We start from the raw sequence: 13906 nt of genomic DNA, 5'->3' as shown, positions 1-13906 counted from the left end.
CAGGTGCAGCCGCTGTGCGCTTGTCCTATAAATCTGGAAAGAAGTTATATAAATTTTTGCGCAGGTGCGTTTATGTGAAATAATTGATTCAGAAAAAGTCAGTGTGAGGTTAAGATTAGGGTTTTTGATTTTAATCTTTTTGGTAATTATTTTTTTCACATGCCTGTTTAAAATACAATATTTGGAGAATCAATGAGACCAAAAATAGTTTTCTAAGATTTCTCGTTAATAGGTTGTTTTCAGTCACGTGGTTCTGAAATTCAGACCGAGGACAGGGAAAAACTGAACAGGAGACATAAAGGAGAGTCTGTATTTTTGCGATTTATACCATATTTAAAAGGAGATATAAATAGAAAATAAGCACATACAGAATTTTGGCCATGATCCTTATATCATGAAGAGGGCCGAGCTTTATGGAAGGTAAATCCTGCCTATTTTAAATAAATCAAATAAACAAATAAAATAAAACTGAAAATGAAATGATTTAATTTTCATTTTTATTGTCACTGTGACGACACATCGTCCCCTGTCAAGTTGAAAATTATAAGTTGCTGATTTAACATTTCATTTTTACTGCCTTTCTGCATCAAGACTGCCAATATTAAAATGAAAAGCAGTGTTGCCAGATGTAGCTGACTGATTCCAGCCCCAAAAACATCTAAAACTCGCTGAAAACCTAAAGGCATCACCCAACAATCTGTAGACTATAATAACCTGTTGAGAGGTTGAGGACCGGGGGTGGATCACAACTGTTGGAAGCATTTGTATGTGAAGAACAGGGGCTATGGCATCTCTTTGGGAGATCATAACAGGTTTATAAGGCTCCATATACACTGTCAGGTCTTGATGCCCGTTTCCGATTTGTTGCCTATATCTGATTTGTTTGCCTGTCTGTTTACACATTGTTTTAATTGTGACCCATATCCAATTCATGCGTTTACACTTGCCATACAATTTACAATGTTGCGCATGCATAAAGGCGGGTTCTAGAATCTGTGCCACACTAGCCACGATGGAAGAAATTGTCTTGTTTTTAGCTCTGCGAAATATGCAAAGTGTAGTATAAGCAGTGAATGGTTGAGTCCAGATTTACCCCCTCGCAGTTTATGCAATGGTATGGCCCTGATGTGTGTGTGTAGTTGAAGATGTAGCCTTTGCCTGTGGTGTTGTTGGCGAGAATAAAGTTGTTTTATGTGAAGTCGCAGTGCGTGTATTAATAGCGACAAAAAGCAAAGGTTAAAACACGAAGTTCGCCCAACTTTAAAATGATTTTGAGAAGGAGATGGAAAAGGGCCTTCATCGCAGCTTGTGTTTATGGTTTATATGCTTTATGATGTCCTCCACCATTCAGAGGAATTTGTAGGTACGAGAGAGATCTCAGGTCTGGTGGGAGCAAATTGTGGCGACAGACGACTTTCCTCTTCTGTGTTTCCTCTGATGTTGTTTACCGCGTCGGCATCTCCACACACACTCTTCTTTCTGTCATTAAACCGTGGAGAAGCACCACAATGTCGCAAGTTTAATGATGTACAGAACCGAATGCCTCAATAAATCCGATCGGCCTGTTTACATGACAGTCGCATTGTCACATATCCCATCTATATCTGATTTATTTACACATATAAAGAAGGCCTGAAATCTCTGAATATCCGAATGCATGCGTTTTTTCGTGTTTACACGGTCATAGAACAGATCCGATCTGTGTCACATATAAGCAAAAAATCTGAACTGGGTCACATTTAGCTGGCAGTGTAAACGGACAACCCAAGCTCATTCTGGAAACGTAGCCCTGCGGACGTTTCTGGAGACCGCGATTTACATGGCCGGAGGTACGTATGGCCGCGTTTAGTTTTTTTCGAGCGAACGCTGCAGGGCGGTGTGGCGCCGCTTCGCTCCTCCTCTTCGCGCTCGCCGGCTGACGGCTCGCCTTTGTGTGGAGGGCTTTCCCGCTGCAACCATTTTGTCCGCTTAGCTCGCAGCGTTACGTCGGTGGAGCGGAGGCCCGGAGGAGGAGGAGCCGGCCGCGGGGACGACCGGGTTCGGGTCCGGGGAAGAGCGGTTTCAGAAATCAGGTAAGATGGAAAAACAGAATTCAAAAAAATAAGGGCGAGAACGCAGCGGGATCCGAAAACGGATCAAAGACGAGGGCTTTTGTTTTGTTTTTTCTGGACCATCGCTTGGGTTTAGGGTAGGAGGAGGAAGAGGAGGGGGCTAGCGGGCACGCTGTTGCAAAACCACCTAAATATTTACTTACCGCCTATGTCATTTTTTACCTGCAAAAACAAATTCAGAACCGCTTAATCTGGCAACACTAATGAAAAGCCAAATGAAAAAAATAATAGCTAAATAATAATATAAATAATAATAATCACGCTAATAGTGACACAATTCAAAATAAAATGTAAATTTAACTTTTTTTCAGTTAACCATGAAACCATATTTCAGTTTTGATTTTGAATTTCATTTTTTCCCAGAGTTTCCCATTTTTTTCCCCATTTTTTCACTTATATTCAACGCAGTGTAAAATGAAATGTTAAATCGGCAACTTCATTTTAAATATGGATTTAATTTTAAATGTTTATTTTTAATGTTAAATGTTTATTTAATGTTAAATGTTTATTTGATTTATTTAAAAATGGCAGGATTTAGCTTAACTTCAAATATTTATGAACAAATCAGTTGAAACACCCTTCAGTACATCATCTTTTTTCAGTATAAAGAAATTCATACAGGTTTTGAACAATTTGAGGATGAGATAATAATGTCAAATTGTTTTTATGTGACCTGCCCCTTTAATTGTTCACCATGTATTTGTGCTCCAGACACACTGGCAGAACATGAGTTTTCAATGAGCTTTAGTGCTATTATTCGATAGGGACACATGCAGATGACTCAGTGTACAGAACACTGGGACCTTAGAAATTGAAATGTATCCAGATGAACATCATTTCACATCTTTTTATATTCTCCTCTGAGCTCTCTCTCTGTGTGTGTGTGTGTGTGTGTGTGTGTGTGTGTGTGTGTGTGTGTGTGTGTGTGTGTGTGTGTGTGTGTGTGTGTGCGTGCGTGTGCGTGTGCGTGTGCGTGTGCGTGTGCGTGTGTGTGTGTCAGTCAGAATGACTCCATTAATGAGGTTTCATCAGAACTGTTCTCTTTGAATTTGCGCTGCTACCAAACATCAAGGGGAGGAAAGAAAAGACAGGATTCAATCCATTGAGAATTCGTTGGCAAGTTTTTGAACAGTGTAAAGTGAGGCTAAATGAATGTACAGCAGGACAAGATAAATAAAAGAAAAACATTGATTAGTATAAAAGGAACTAATAAAAAATAATTATAATCATTTTTTTAATTAACAGATTGTAGAAAAGATTGTTTTGAACATACATACGTAACATACGTAATGTTAAATGTTAAAAAAAAATATATTATTATTGGTCGTTACAAAGTGTTTTGCTTAGACAATAAAGATCAACAGAATAACAACAACAGTTGTTGTTTTTATTATTATTATTATTCATATTATTATTATTATTATTCATATTATTATTATTATTATTATTATGTTTGTAATTATAATAATAATAATATTAACAAAGACATTACATGATAATAATAATAATAATAATAATAATGACAGTATATATTATTATTATTAATATTATAATGTTAGGAATAATAAAAGTAACAAAAAAGACATAAAATAATATTAGTGATTATTATTTTTTGTATTATGATTATTATTATGATTATGTTAGTAATAACAACAACAGTAACAACAAAGTCATTTTAATAATAATAATATAAGTAAAGATAATAATAATAATAATAATAATAATAATAATAATTATTATTATTATTATTACTATTATTATGTTAGTCATAATAACATTAACAACAAATACATTTAATAATATTAATAGTAATTATTATTATTATTACTATTATTAATATTATAATTATTATTATCATTATGTTAGTAATAACAACAACAGTAACAACAAAGACATTAATAATAATAATAATAATAATAATAATAACAATAATATGCATTTTTGTTAATTACAAATAAAAGGCATTATTATTGTTAATATTATTATTATTATTATTATTATTATTATTATTATTATTATTATTATTTAAAGATTGATAAAAAATAGATTAAAGTAAAAAAAATAACCACTCAAAAGACTTTAGTGACCATATATATCAGTTATATCACATACATCAGATAAATTCATCATCCTCACAGAACACTGTGTGTGTAGCAATGCTTAGAATACTCAAACTTCCATATACTGTAGCAGCACCCTAGCAACACAGAGCCATGCCTAGTAACCACACCCAAGGGAACCCCTAGCACAACAAATAGGCCCCACACAGAATGCCCTAGCAAACATAAAATCTTTAGTTTCCAGTACAAATGAGGTTTAAACACTATAAAGATGCTTTTTACATTTTAAGATGCCCTGGACTCTCATATGAAAATAAACATACTGGAGAGTCCAGGGCATCTAAAACCCTTTTAAAGATCTTTCCAATTAATTATTCCTAAGAGAATATTTATTAGTTTTGTTTGTGTGTGTGGGAACATTAAAAACATATAAATACATGTATAATTTACGAAGAACCCTGCAAAAACTTTCATTAATGGTTGCGTAGTGGTGTCCGTCTTCAAAGTGAGCTAACTTCTTCTCATTTGGGGAGTTTTTGCTTGGTGTAAGTTAAATAAATGGGCAATAAATTAATATTTGCGAGAAGAGGAGGCCCCGGTTTATGCTGTTCTTGACTATTGTTAGATCAACGTTATCTTGGAAGTCAATCGATTTGTTGTGTTGATTTTAGTTATTGTGTGAAGTAAAATGTATATGTGGCATATTTTCTGTGGAAGTGAGAGTGAACTTTCAGGGAATGCAGCAGCTCCTTTTGTATGAAGTCAGTTGGCCATGTGAAAAGTAGGTGATGGACGCGACTGGATTCCTGCCAGATGAACTGAAAGCAGTGCATTGTGCCTGAAATTGAGTTTCAAAAATGATGGTCCGGGATAATGAGGTTAAATTAGGCAGGTGCAATGTGCTTACATGAACTATACGCAGAGCCAATGATGGAAGCCATATTTCGTGATATCTTTATTCACAAATGTTTCAAAACATCATCAAGGATTAAATCAATGTTGACCTATGTAGAATTTACATTTTTGCATGAACTATGCCTTTAAAGTTTTGTATATTTGCTTCGGACTCCAGAAACTGGGCTTTTTTGTGATTTGCTGGTTAAATCCAGACAAAAACATTTCTGCAATATTTTTAATAACAAATACTGTGATATAACAAGACAAATGTAGGCCAGGAGAAAATTCTACCATCTGGAATTAATTGGATTGTGAGTAGTGGGCATTATGTACCAGAACTGATCCTTCTGATTTCCAAGGAGATTTTTAAAAATAGGTTTGATATTTTTCTCCACATGAAAAAAAGTTTTTTAGGCTGCAGGCAGGCTACATTTTGATCAAAATGTACTTATTATTATATAGGAATAATGTGCACCTTTACAAATGCACTGATATAATCAACATACTCCAGTATATAAGTAACATTCAAACATTTATGTATCTGTAAGTTAATTGGATGAACAATTAAAATAATTAATAATAATAATAATAATAATAATAATAATAATAATAATAATAATAAAGTAATAAATGTATTTTTTTAATTAAAAAAGTAAAATAAAATGAAAAATAAATGTCCCCCCCCATTAAGACAAAGTGGTGACAAACCACTTCCACAAATGTATTACATAGCACAGCTCTTTTCAACATTAGTACTAATCTGAACAGTTTCTAATCCTATGTTCTCCCCAGATGTGGAATGTGCAAATAAATTGGAGCATACATAGACACATGAATATTTTGAGTTTACTTGCTTCATTTACGTATCAAATTCACTTCACAATAGACATGGATTCGCTTCAGGACTTCTGTCTTGCTAAATGGCTAACATTAATCTTATTGAGAGAACCCACTTGTTAAGTGGTGAAGTGTTAGTGATGTATAAAAATACTGTTTCCAGGTTAACAAGTTCTTAAACTTCAGAGGGTGTTTAGACAATTTTCAATCTGGTTTCAGAGCACATCACAGTACAGAGAGCGCCCTTATAAAGATAATCAATGCTATTCGCCTAAATACAGATTCAGGCAAGCTAACAGTGCTGGTACTGCTCGATCTCAGTGATGCATTTTACACTGTCAATTACAGCGTACTCCTGGATAGGCTGGAAAACTGGGTTGGGCTATCTGGGACAGTCCTCAAATGGTTCAGATCTTACCTTGAAGGTAGAGGTTACCATGTCAGTATAGGTGACCATGGGTCGAGGTGGACACCCATGACATGTGGAGTCCCACAAGGCTCGATTCTGGCACCTCTCCTGTTCAACATTTATATGCTCCCTCTGAGCCAAATAATGAGAAAAACCAAATCTCCTACCACAGCTATGCTGATGACACTCAGATCTACCTAGCATTACTGTTTAATGACTACAGTTCCATTGACACCCTCTGCCAATGCATTGATGAAATTAACAGTTGGATGTGCCAAAACTTTCTTCAGTTAAACAAAGAGAAAACTGAAGTCATTGCGTTCGGGAACAGAGATGAGGTTCTCAAGGTAAATGCATACCTTAGCACTAAAGGTCAAACAACAAAAAATAAGGTCTAGAATCTTGGTGTAACTCTGGAGTCAGATCTGAGTTTCAATAGTCATGTCAAAGCAGTCAGTAAATCTGCATACTTTTAACTAAAAAACATTGCAAGAATCAGATGCTTTGTTTATAGTGAAGACTTAAAGCAACTTGTTCATGCTTTTATCAGCAGCAGAGTGGATTACTGTAACGGCCTCCTCACTGGTCTTCCTAAAAAGACAATCAGACAGTTATAGCTCATCCAGAACGCTGCGGCCAGGAAACTGACCAGAACCAGAAAATCAGAGCACATCACACCTGTCCTCAGGTCTTTACACTGGCTGCCAGTTACAATCAGAATAGATTTTAAAGTATTATTTCTTGTTTATAAATCACTAAATGGCCTAGGACCTCAATACATTACAGATATGCTCACTGAATACAAACCCAACAGATCACTCAGATCTTTAGAATCATATAAACTAGAAATTCAAAGAGTTCAGTCAAAGCAGGGTGAATCGGCTTTCAGCTACTACACCCCTCGCTGCTGGAATCAGCTTCCAGAAGCGATCAGATGTGCTCCAACATTAGGCACATTCAAATCAAGACTGAAAACACATCTGTTTAGCTGTGCCTTTACTGAATGAGCACTGTGCTACGTCTGACAGATTGCACTATTATGTCTTTCTCTTCTTTTTTATTCTTTTATATCACATTTTATCTGTTTTTATGTTGTTGTTTTTTTAATCATTTTTATTATTTGTTTTAGTTTTCTCATACTTGTTTCTTTTATTCTTGTTTATGTAAAGCACTTTGAATTGCCACTGTGTATGAAATGTGCTATATAAATAAACTTGCCTGGCCTTGCCTTGCCTTACCTTGACTTGCCTTGTTTCCAGGTCCAAGCCGCCACTCATTTGAGTTGAGAAATTATTTGTTTATAATCACTTTTTATTTATATCACACATTAAAGTGAATTTTATATAAAGTCATGCTCTACACAACAATCTCTGGGCTTGCTGCATAACAAATACCAAAATTTTAACAATTTATAAAAAAATGAATCACTTTCTGGCCATTGGATATTATGGACATATATGTTACGATCGTGATTTTCGAATGTATCAAAGCGCTTTATACATGTTTAATATTACCATTTCATGAGTCTCCCCATACAATTGAAAAGAGCGCTTGGTCCCGGAAGCCGCGTCGCGTGACGTCACACTTATCAAGCGGATTGCTGTGCTTTATGTGATTTAGGAAAGCTGAAAAACAGCGTAGACTCGTTAGGCGCTTTGTCTGAGTCCACTAGATCCTTTCAGGGGTGCACCCAGCTCTGAGTTCATCAACTCCTCCAGAAACTGTACCTGGATGTTTGAGGCTTTCAGCTGTGCTTCTGACTAAGCTAGCCCAGTTCGATGAGCCCAACAACAGGTGCTACGCCATAATCACGCAACTCCAAGAGCAAAAAAATATATATATCAAAATAAGTTATTTTGAATGTAAATATATATATATATATATATATATATATATATATATATATATATATATATATATATATATGTGTGTATTTATATATATGTATGTGTTTATATGTTTATATTTATTTATATATATATATATATATATATATATATATATATATATATATTTTTTTTTTTTTTTTTAATACAAATCGCTTGAAAAATCTGAACTGAGCTTGCTCTTGGATATATATAGTAAAATATATATAGTAAAATATTTCTACAATTCAAAATAATTTCGATATATATATACACACATTTTTTATATAATAATTTTAAGTATATATTTTTTCTTTCAATATATTGTTTTAAACTACTATTGAAACTATTAGCACTTTGAGTGTAAGAAAATTACAAATTACAAAATTACAATTAAAATTTATTATTATTATTATAACATCTTTAAAAATCACTTCGGTTATCTGCAGATTTGAATTTTCAACATCAAAAGTTGACAGACTAAATATAAGGCTTCCATAATAAAATTCATAATCGGTGCATTACAAGTAACGCAAGTTACGTAATATTACCTATCTAACTCACCCTGGCAATAGTCTGCTCATGCCATAAGACCAGGCTCAGGAGCGGATCAGTTTGGTTTTGTGACAGTTTTTATTCTGTCATTATAACACTTTTGAATACGACCACATTTTAAATATTACTGGTAGCCAGTTTGTATTAATAAATGCATAAACAGTTAAATTAGCTCAAATTGTCAATATTATAGCAATAAGTATTTAAGTATTTAATCATTCCTTTCTGTGATTTTAACTTGGGTTATATGTTATATATAACTTTAATTTTAAATATTTACGAAATTACAAATATTTATTTATTATATAGAGTTCTCTGATGTTTTTTAATGCTCTGGCTTGGTTCAATGTAACGAAATTTCATTCTGCATTAGGGATGCAATGATTATAGATTTTGGTTGTATGATTAATGGTTTCATGGTTATCACGATTATTATGCATTCATTCATTTCAAAACACGTCTAGTTTAGGAAATTACATGAAAACTCCTTATATTTTGAAGTGTTATTTATTGCTGCTCAGTAACTAAATAATACAGCACAAAATAATAATAAAAACAAACAATAGTCCATTTCTCTTTGGACTTAAAAATAAGTGAAAAAGAGTTTTGACATTTAAGCATAAGTAATAATTTTACACTGAGAATAAAGGACAAAGCAATAAAAGAATAAATAAAGAAAATATGATTTGTCTAATTTAAATCTAAGCATTATATTAACCAAGTATTATATTAGCCTAGAATTTCCCTTTCCTCTGCGCGCGCATCATTCCCAATATGCAAGGAAGAGAAGAAACAACAACATTGCTCCCGCAAATTAATAGACTTTAGTTAACAGCCTCAGCCATAGTTAATCCAGTGTGCATGTGTATTAGCCTCATTGTACAAGCTTGTAACTTAAAACTGGTGCACAGTTGTCATAACTTTTAGTTTTGTTCTGTGCAGTAACGCTGTCATGACTGTGTATGTCCACCAGATGCCACTGTAGTTCACCAGCAACTCCCAGCGAACTACACTGGCTTAAGAACTACATATCCATACATTCTTTCGCGCACACACCCGGTCTTTCATATACTGATTTGCAACCACAGCTGTCTCTGTTTACCGTTGATTACCTGGACTATATATTCAGCCATTTATCCTCTGTTTTTCAGTTCGTCGTTCGTCCTTGTTGGTATGTGTTCCTGATTCCAGATTGTATCCTGGTATAGTTGCTAAAGTCTATTTCTAGTTTATACCATTTGAGTTCCTGGTTTGTTTGTTTATTTTGTTACTTTGATTTTTGTTCTCTGTCACTGTCGCTGCACTATTTCACATTAAAATCTGCACTTGGATCCTACACCCTGTTTTTGTTCCTGTTTCAATCCCAGTAACGTGACAGACGCAATGTTGAGAAGCCTTTACTATTTATTAACCGTGACAAATTAAAGCACGGTTAATAGTGAAACCAGTTAATCGTTGCATTCCTATTCTGCATTACAATGTACTGTAATGTTTTGAATGACAAAATAAAGGAAACTGTAAACGGAAAAGTAACTCAAAAGTAAGTAACACATTGCTTACCATGAAAAGTAACTAAGTAATGGAACTAGTTACTTATTTGGGGAGTATATCAATATTGAAATGGATTACTTTCAAAAGTAACTTCATCACTATTCATAACTGTAAAAAATTGTTAATTAACAAACGTTTATGAGTGTAGTGCACACAGCACATGCATTTATTTATCATTCACACACCATTTTTTACAAATAAAATAATTACAATACAGATAATATAATCAACACACTGCTGCATGAAACTATATGTAAGCCTATGAAATGAGCTGCATTTATATCCATCATTATTGGCCAATTTTGAACCCAGAGACCTCACCGATTGGTTAAGTTGTGTGTTATCAGTGTCCTGCTGTTCACACACGTGCTTTCATCTCCATGACTCACCATAATGACTGAACACTGAGTGTCTGAAGGAGGAAATGGGGACATGGTGACAGAAGTCTCACGTCCATGTTCATACACCCTCAGATGGGTCTCAGGCCTCGGCGTGACCGCTTAGCATTTAAAGGGTATTTGAATGTCCTTGATTCTCCCATATGAGCTCAATATTTCAGGTACAGATATCTCCGTTTCCCTGGCCTTTAAAGGTCAACAAATTAAGATGTTTCTGTTATATAGGTTTCATAATCTTTCCATCACTGCCGGAACCGCAGGTCTCTGGAGGTGAAAATCACACACAGCTTTGATGAGAGGGAGAAAAAAAAAAGTGCAGCAATCTTCAAATAATGATCCAATATTGCACTGTAGGCTCGAGTGAAGAGTTATCGCCATATAAGATGAAATATTAATGAAATATTGATGTATGCAATTGATCTTCTGGGGCAGTTTTTTTGTTCGTTTCTTACTCTTCAGCTAAGTTCCCGGGTTTTTGCTGTTTTACAGGTGGTTATTGGTGTGATTTATGCATAATGCTGATTGGATTTGGATGACGGCAGTGTGATTATTATGTTTTGTGCGCACAGACTGGTCAAACAGATACTGGTGCATTGTGCGAATGTAGTCTGATTGTATTAAAATCCCAAATCAATTAAAAAGTGCTCAGGGGTAGCTTAAAAGTGCAGTAGGTGATCTGCCAAAATGCTGACCGCTTAGCATATTATCTTTGGACGGCGAGGAGGGACTGTGATTTAAAGCCACGCCTTCTTAAATCGCGAACGCGCTCACCGCGTCACAACAGCAGACAGACTACTTGTTCATGTCATTCGCCAATTAGTTACTATTTGGCCGGCGTCATGCAGGAATTACATTTACAGTATTACTGAGCCACACTTACATGCTATTGCAGAGCGAATATTCAGAGTAGCATGGTAAACAGTATAGGAAGGCTGTCATTGTTCAAAAATGAACCAATGCGAATATAAAAGCAACTTCAGCTCAGTAAAGGGCCATGAAACCCCCTCGTTTCAGCAGGGTGTTTTCACACCTCTACTTTGGAAATAGTCAGAAAAGTGGGCGTGTCCAGCTCTGTTTAGGGGGGAGTGTCGGAGGAAGAAAAGAGGCTTGGTGTGGGAGTGTCTATTTGGGCGCGCTGAATTTCAGAGTCAAAACACACAACCACAGCGGACAATGTGACTGTGTTTACATGGACATCTGTAGTCAAATTATTTGCCAAATTACTAAATGGTGGACTTTAACTGCAGTTTGGCTCTTTCATTCAGGGAATTCATTCATGTCCCTCGCGACAAACGAGATATTTGGATCTGCTCTAAGCGTGTATTTTTCATGCAATGTGTGATACCGCACGGCGAATGAGAGAAAAAAAACTCAGCATTTCCCGGAAACTTAGATGCACACGGCAGGTAGCGTCAGAAAGCCGCGTGTGTTATTCCGGTTAAAAAATCCAACGAGGTTATAGTTTGGTTGTAGTGCTAACTTGTTTACACTCGGTGCAATAGTTTGTTTGATACGAATAAAATACGAACTGAATAAACAAAGAGCACTGGTCGCTCACTTACCAAATCTGTAGAGACAGGATAATCCGAATCCGGATCTCTGCGTTTGCAGATGAGAACAGCTCTCAGGTAAACAATAATCCTCCTTAGACACGTAAGTTATTGTTGTCGAGCGTCGCGTACACTGTTAATCCACACGTGACTCCAGCTGCACTCTCACAGAGAGAAAATGAAAATGAAACTTAATAGCAGCAAACTATAAAAGCAACACTTCACGCTTGTTTTGCCAACACAACGTGGCGTCTCTGCCGTCTAAACACTATGACAGTAATGAATATTAATGAAGTTGCACAATAGAGCGCGCTGATTGGTTTGAACCAAGCCTTACTCATGCATTATTGCATCACACTGTAAGACGTAATAAGACACACTCTGGCACAGACGCCCAGTCTGCACGCTGGAATACAGGCTATTATGTCATGGCCGTGACGCAGCTTCAAAAATTCGTTTTAAACCGGAAGTACAAATTTGCTTGAAATAACGCAAAAACAACCAATTTATACTTTTTAGTGAAATATAGGTGTTCTAATAGTGTTTTTAGCAGTGTGGGACACATATACGACTGTCAACAGCTCAAAAAATGTGTTTTGGTGTTTCGTGACCCTTTAAAGCAGGTTAGGCAGAATAGCGCTATTCACTGATGTTTTGTTGTTAAACTAAATAAGAATCTACATTATCAATGCTGTCAAAGGTCCCTTATGAAACTGAAAATAGTTCAATCTTTCGCTGGGAGATTTCAGTGGCTGAACAACATGCCTTTGCATATCATAGACTGTAAAATATAGGTGCATAAGCCATTCATAACACAACTCAATCTAACATAAGCTTAGCCTGACTAAAATAGTTTTAAAACAGAACATTACCTAACAGTAATAATTCAGCTATGGTGTCGTCCTTCCTCCAGCATGCAAAAGTAACTCCAATATTGATTCTGGATTTTCAAAAGTTTCAATTCAGCATTTGATTTCACAGCATCTGTGATTGTCTCGTGTGTTCAGCACGTGTCGTGAACGCACGGCGCTCATGCTAGCGGGCACGCCCGAATGGCGGATCTGCGTTAAAAGAGATGCGCAGAAGTCCAAATCTGCATGTGCTGACAGACAGTTTTAGCTACTTATCGGAATTATAAAGACAACTTTTAATTGGATGAACATTTTTTTAGTTTTATGCCTTACCCAGAATATAAAAATGCATATAAATACATTCAGATCATTTACTTTAATCATTACTATTGAACTGTGAAGAGACTTCTAAGCAGCACAGCAAAAAATGTTTCTGAAGACAATCACCTTCTGCACCTTTAATGTCTCAGAGCTCTTTGGGTAGGGGATTCATCAGAATATACAGCAAAAGTAAGTCCAAGACACTTGATGAAGAAAATATATTAAAAGCCTGTACTAATATTGCTATTCCTTAAAACTGCGCCTATGCATTTCAGCTACCTTGATGAAGGCAAGGGTTTGCGGTGGTACAGTTTTAAGGAATAGCCATGTCAATAAAGGCTTTTTAAATAGGTTTTCCACATTTATCAAGTGCCTAGGACTTACTTTTGCTGTGTAGTCTGCAGTGGTGGAAAGAGAACTGAAAAATCATACTTAAGCAAAAGTACCATTACTTGGCCAAAAATGTACTGCCAATAGAGTAAAAGTATCTGTTTTAAATAT

Source organism: Danio rerio, chromosome 11, assembly GCF_052040795.2.
Source record: "Danio rerio strain M-AB ecotype USA chromosome 11, GRCz13ab, whole genome shotgun sequence".
Lineage (NCBI taxonomy): Eukaryota > Metazoa > Chordata > Actinopteri > Cypriniformes > Danionidae > Danio > Danio rerio.
This window is presented reverse-complemented; position numbering follows the sequence as displayed.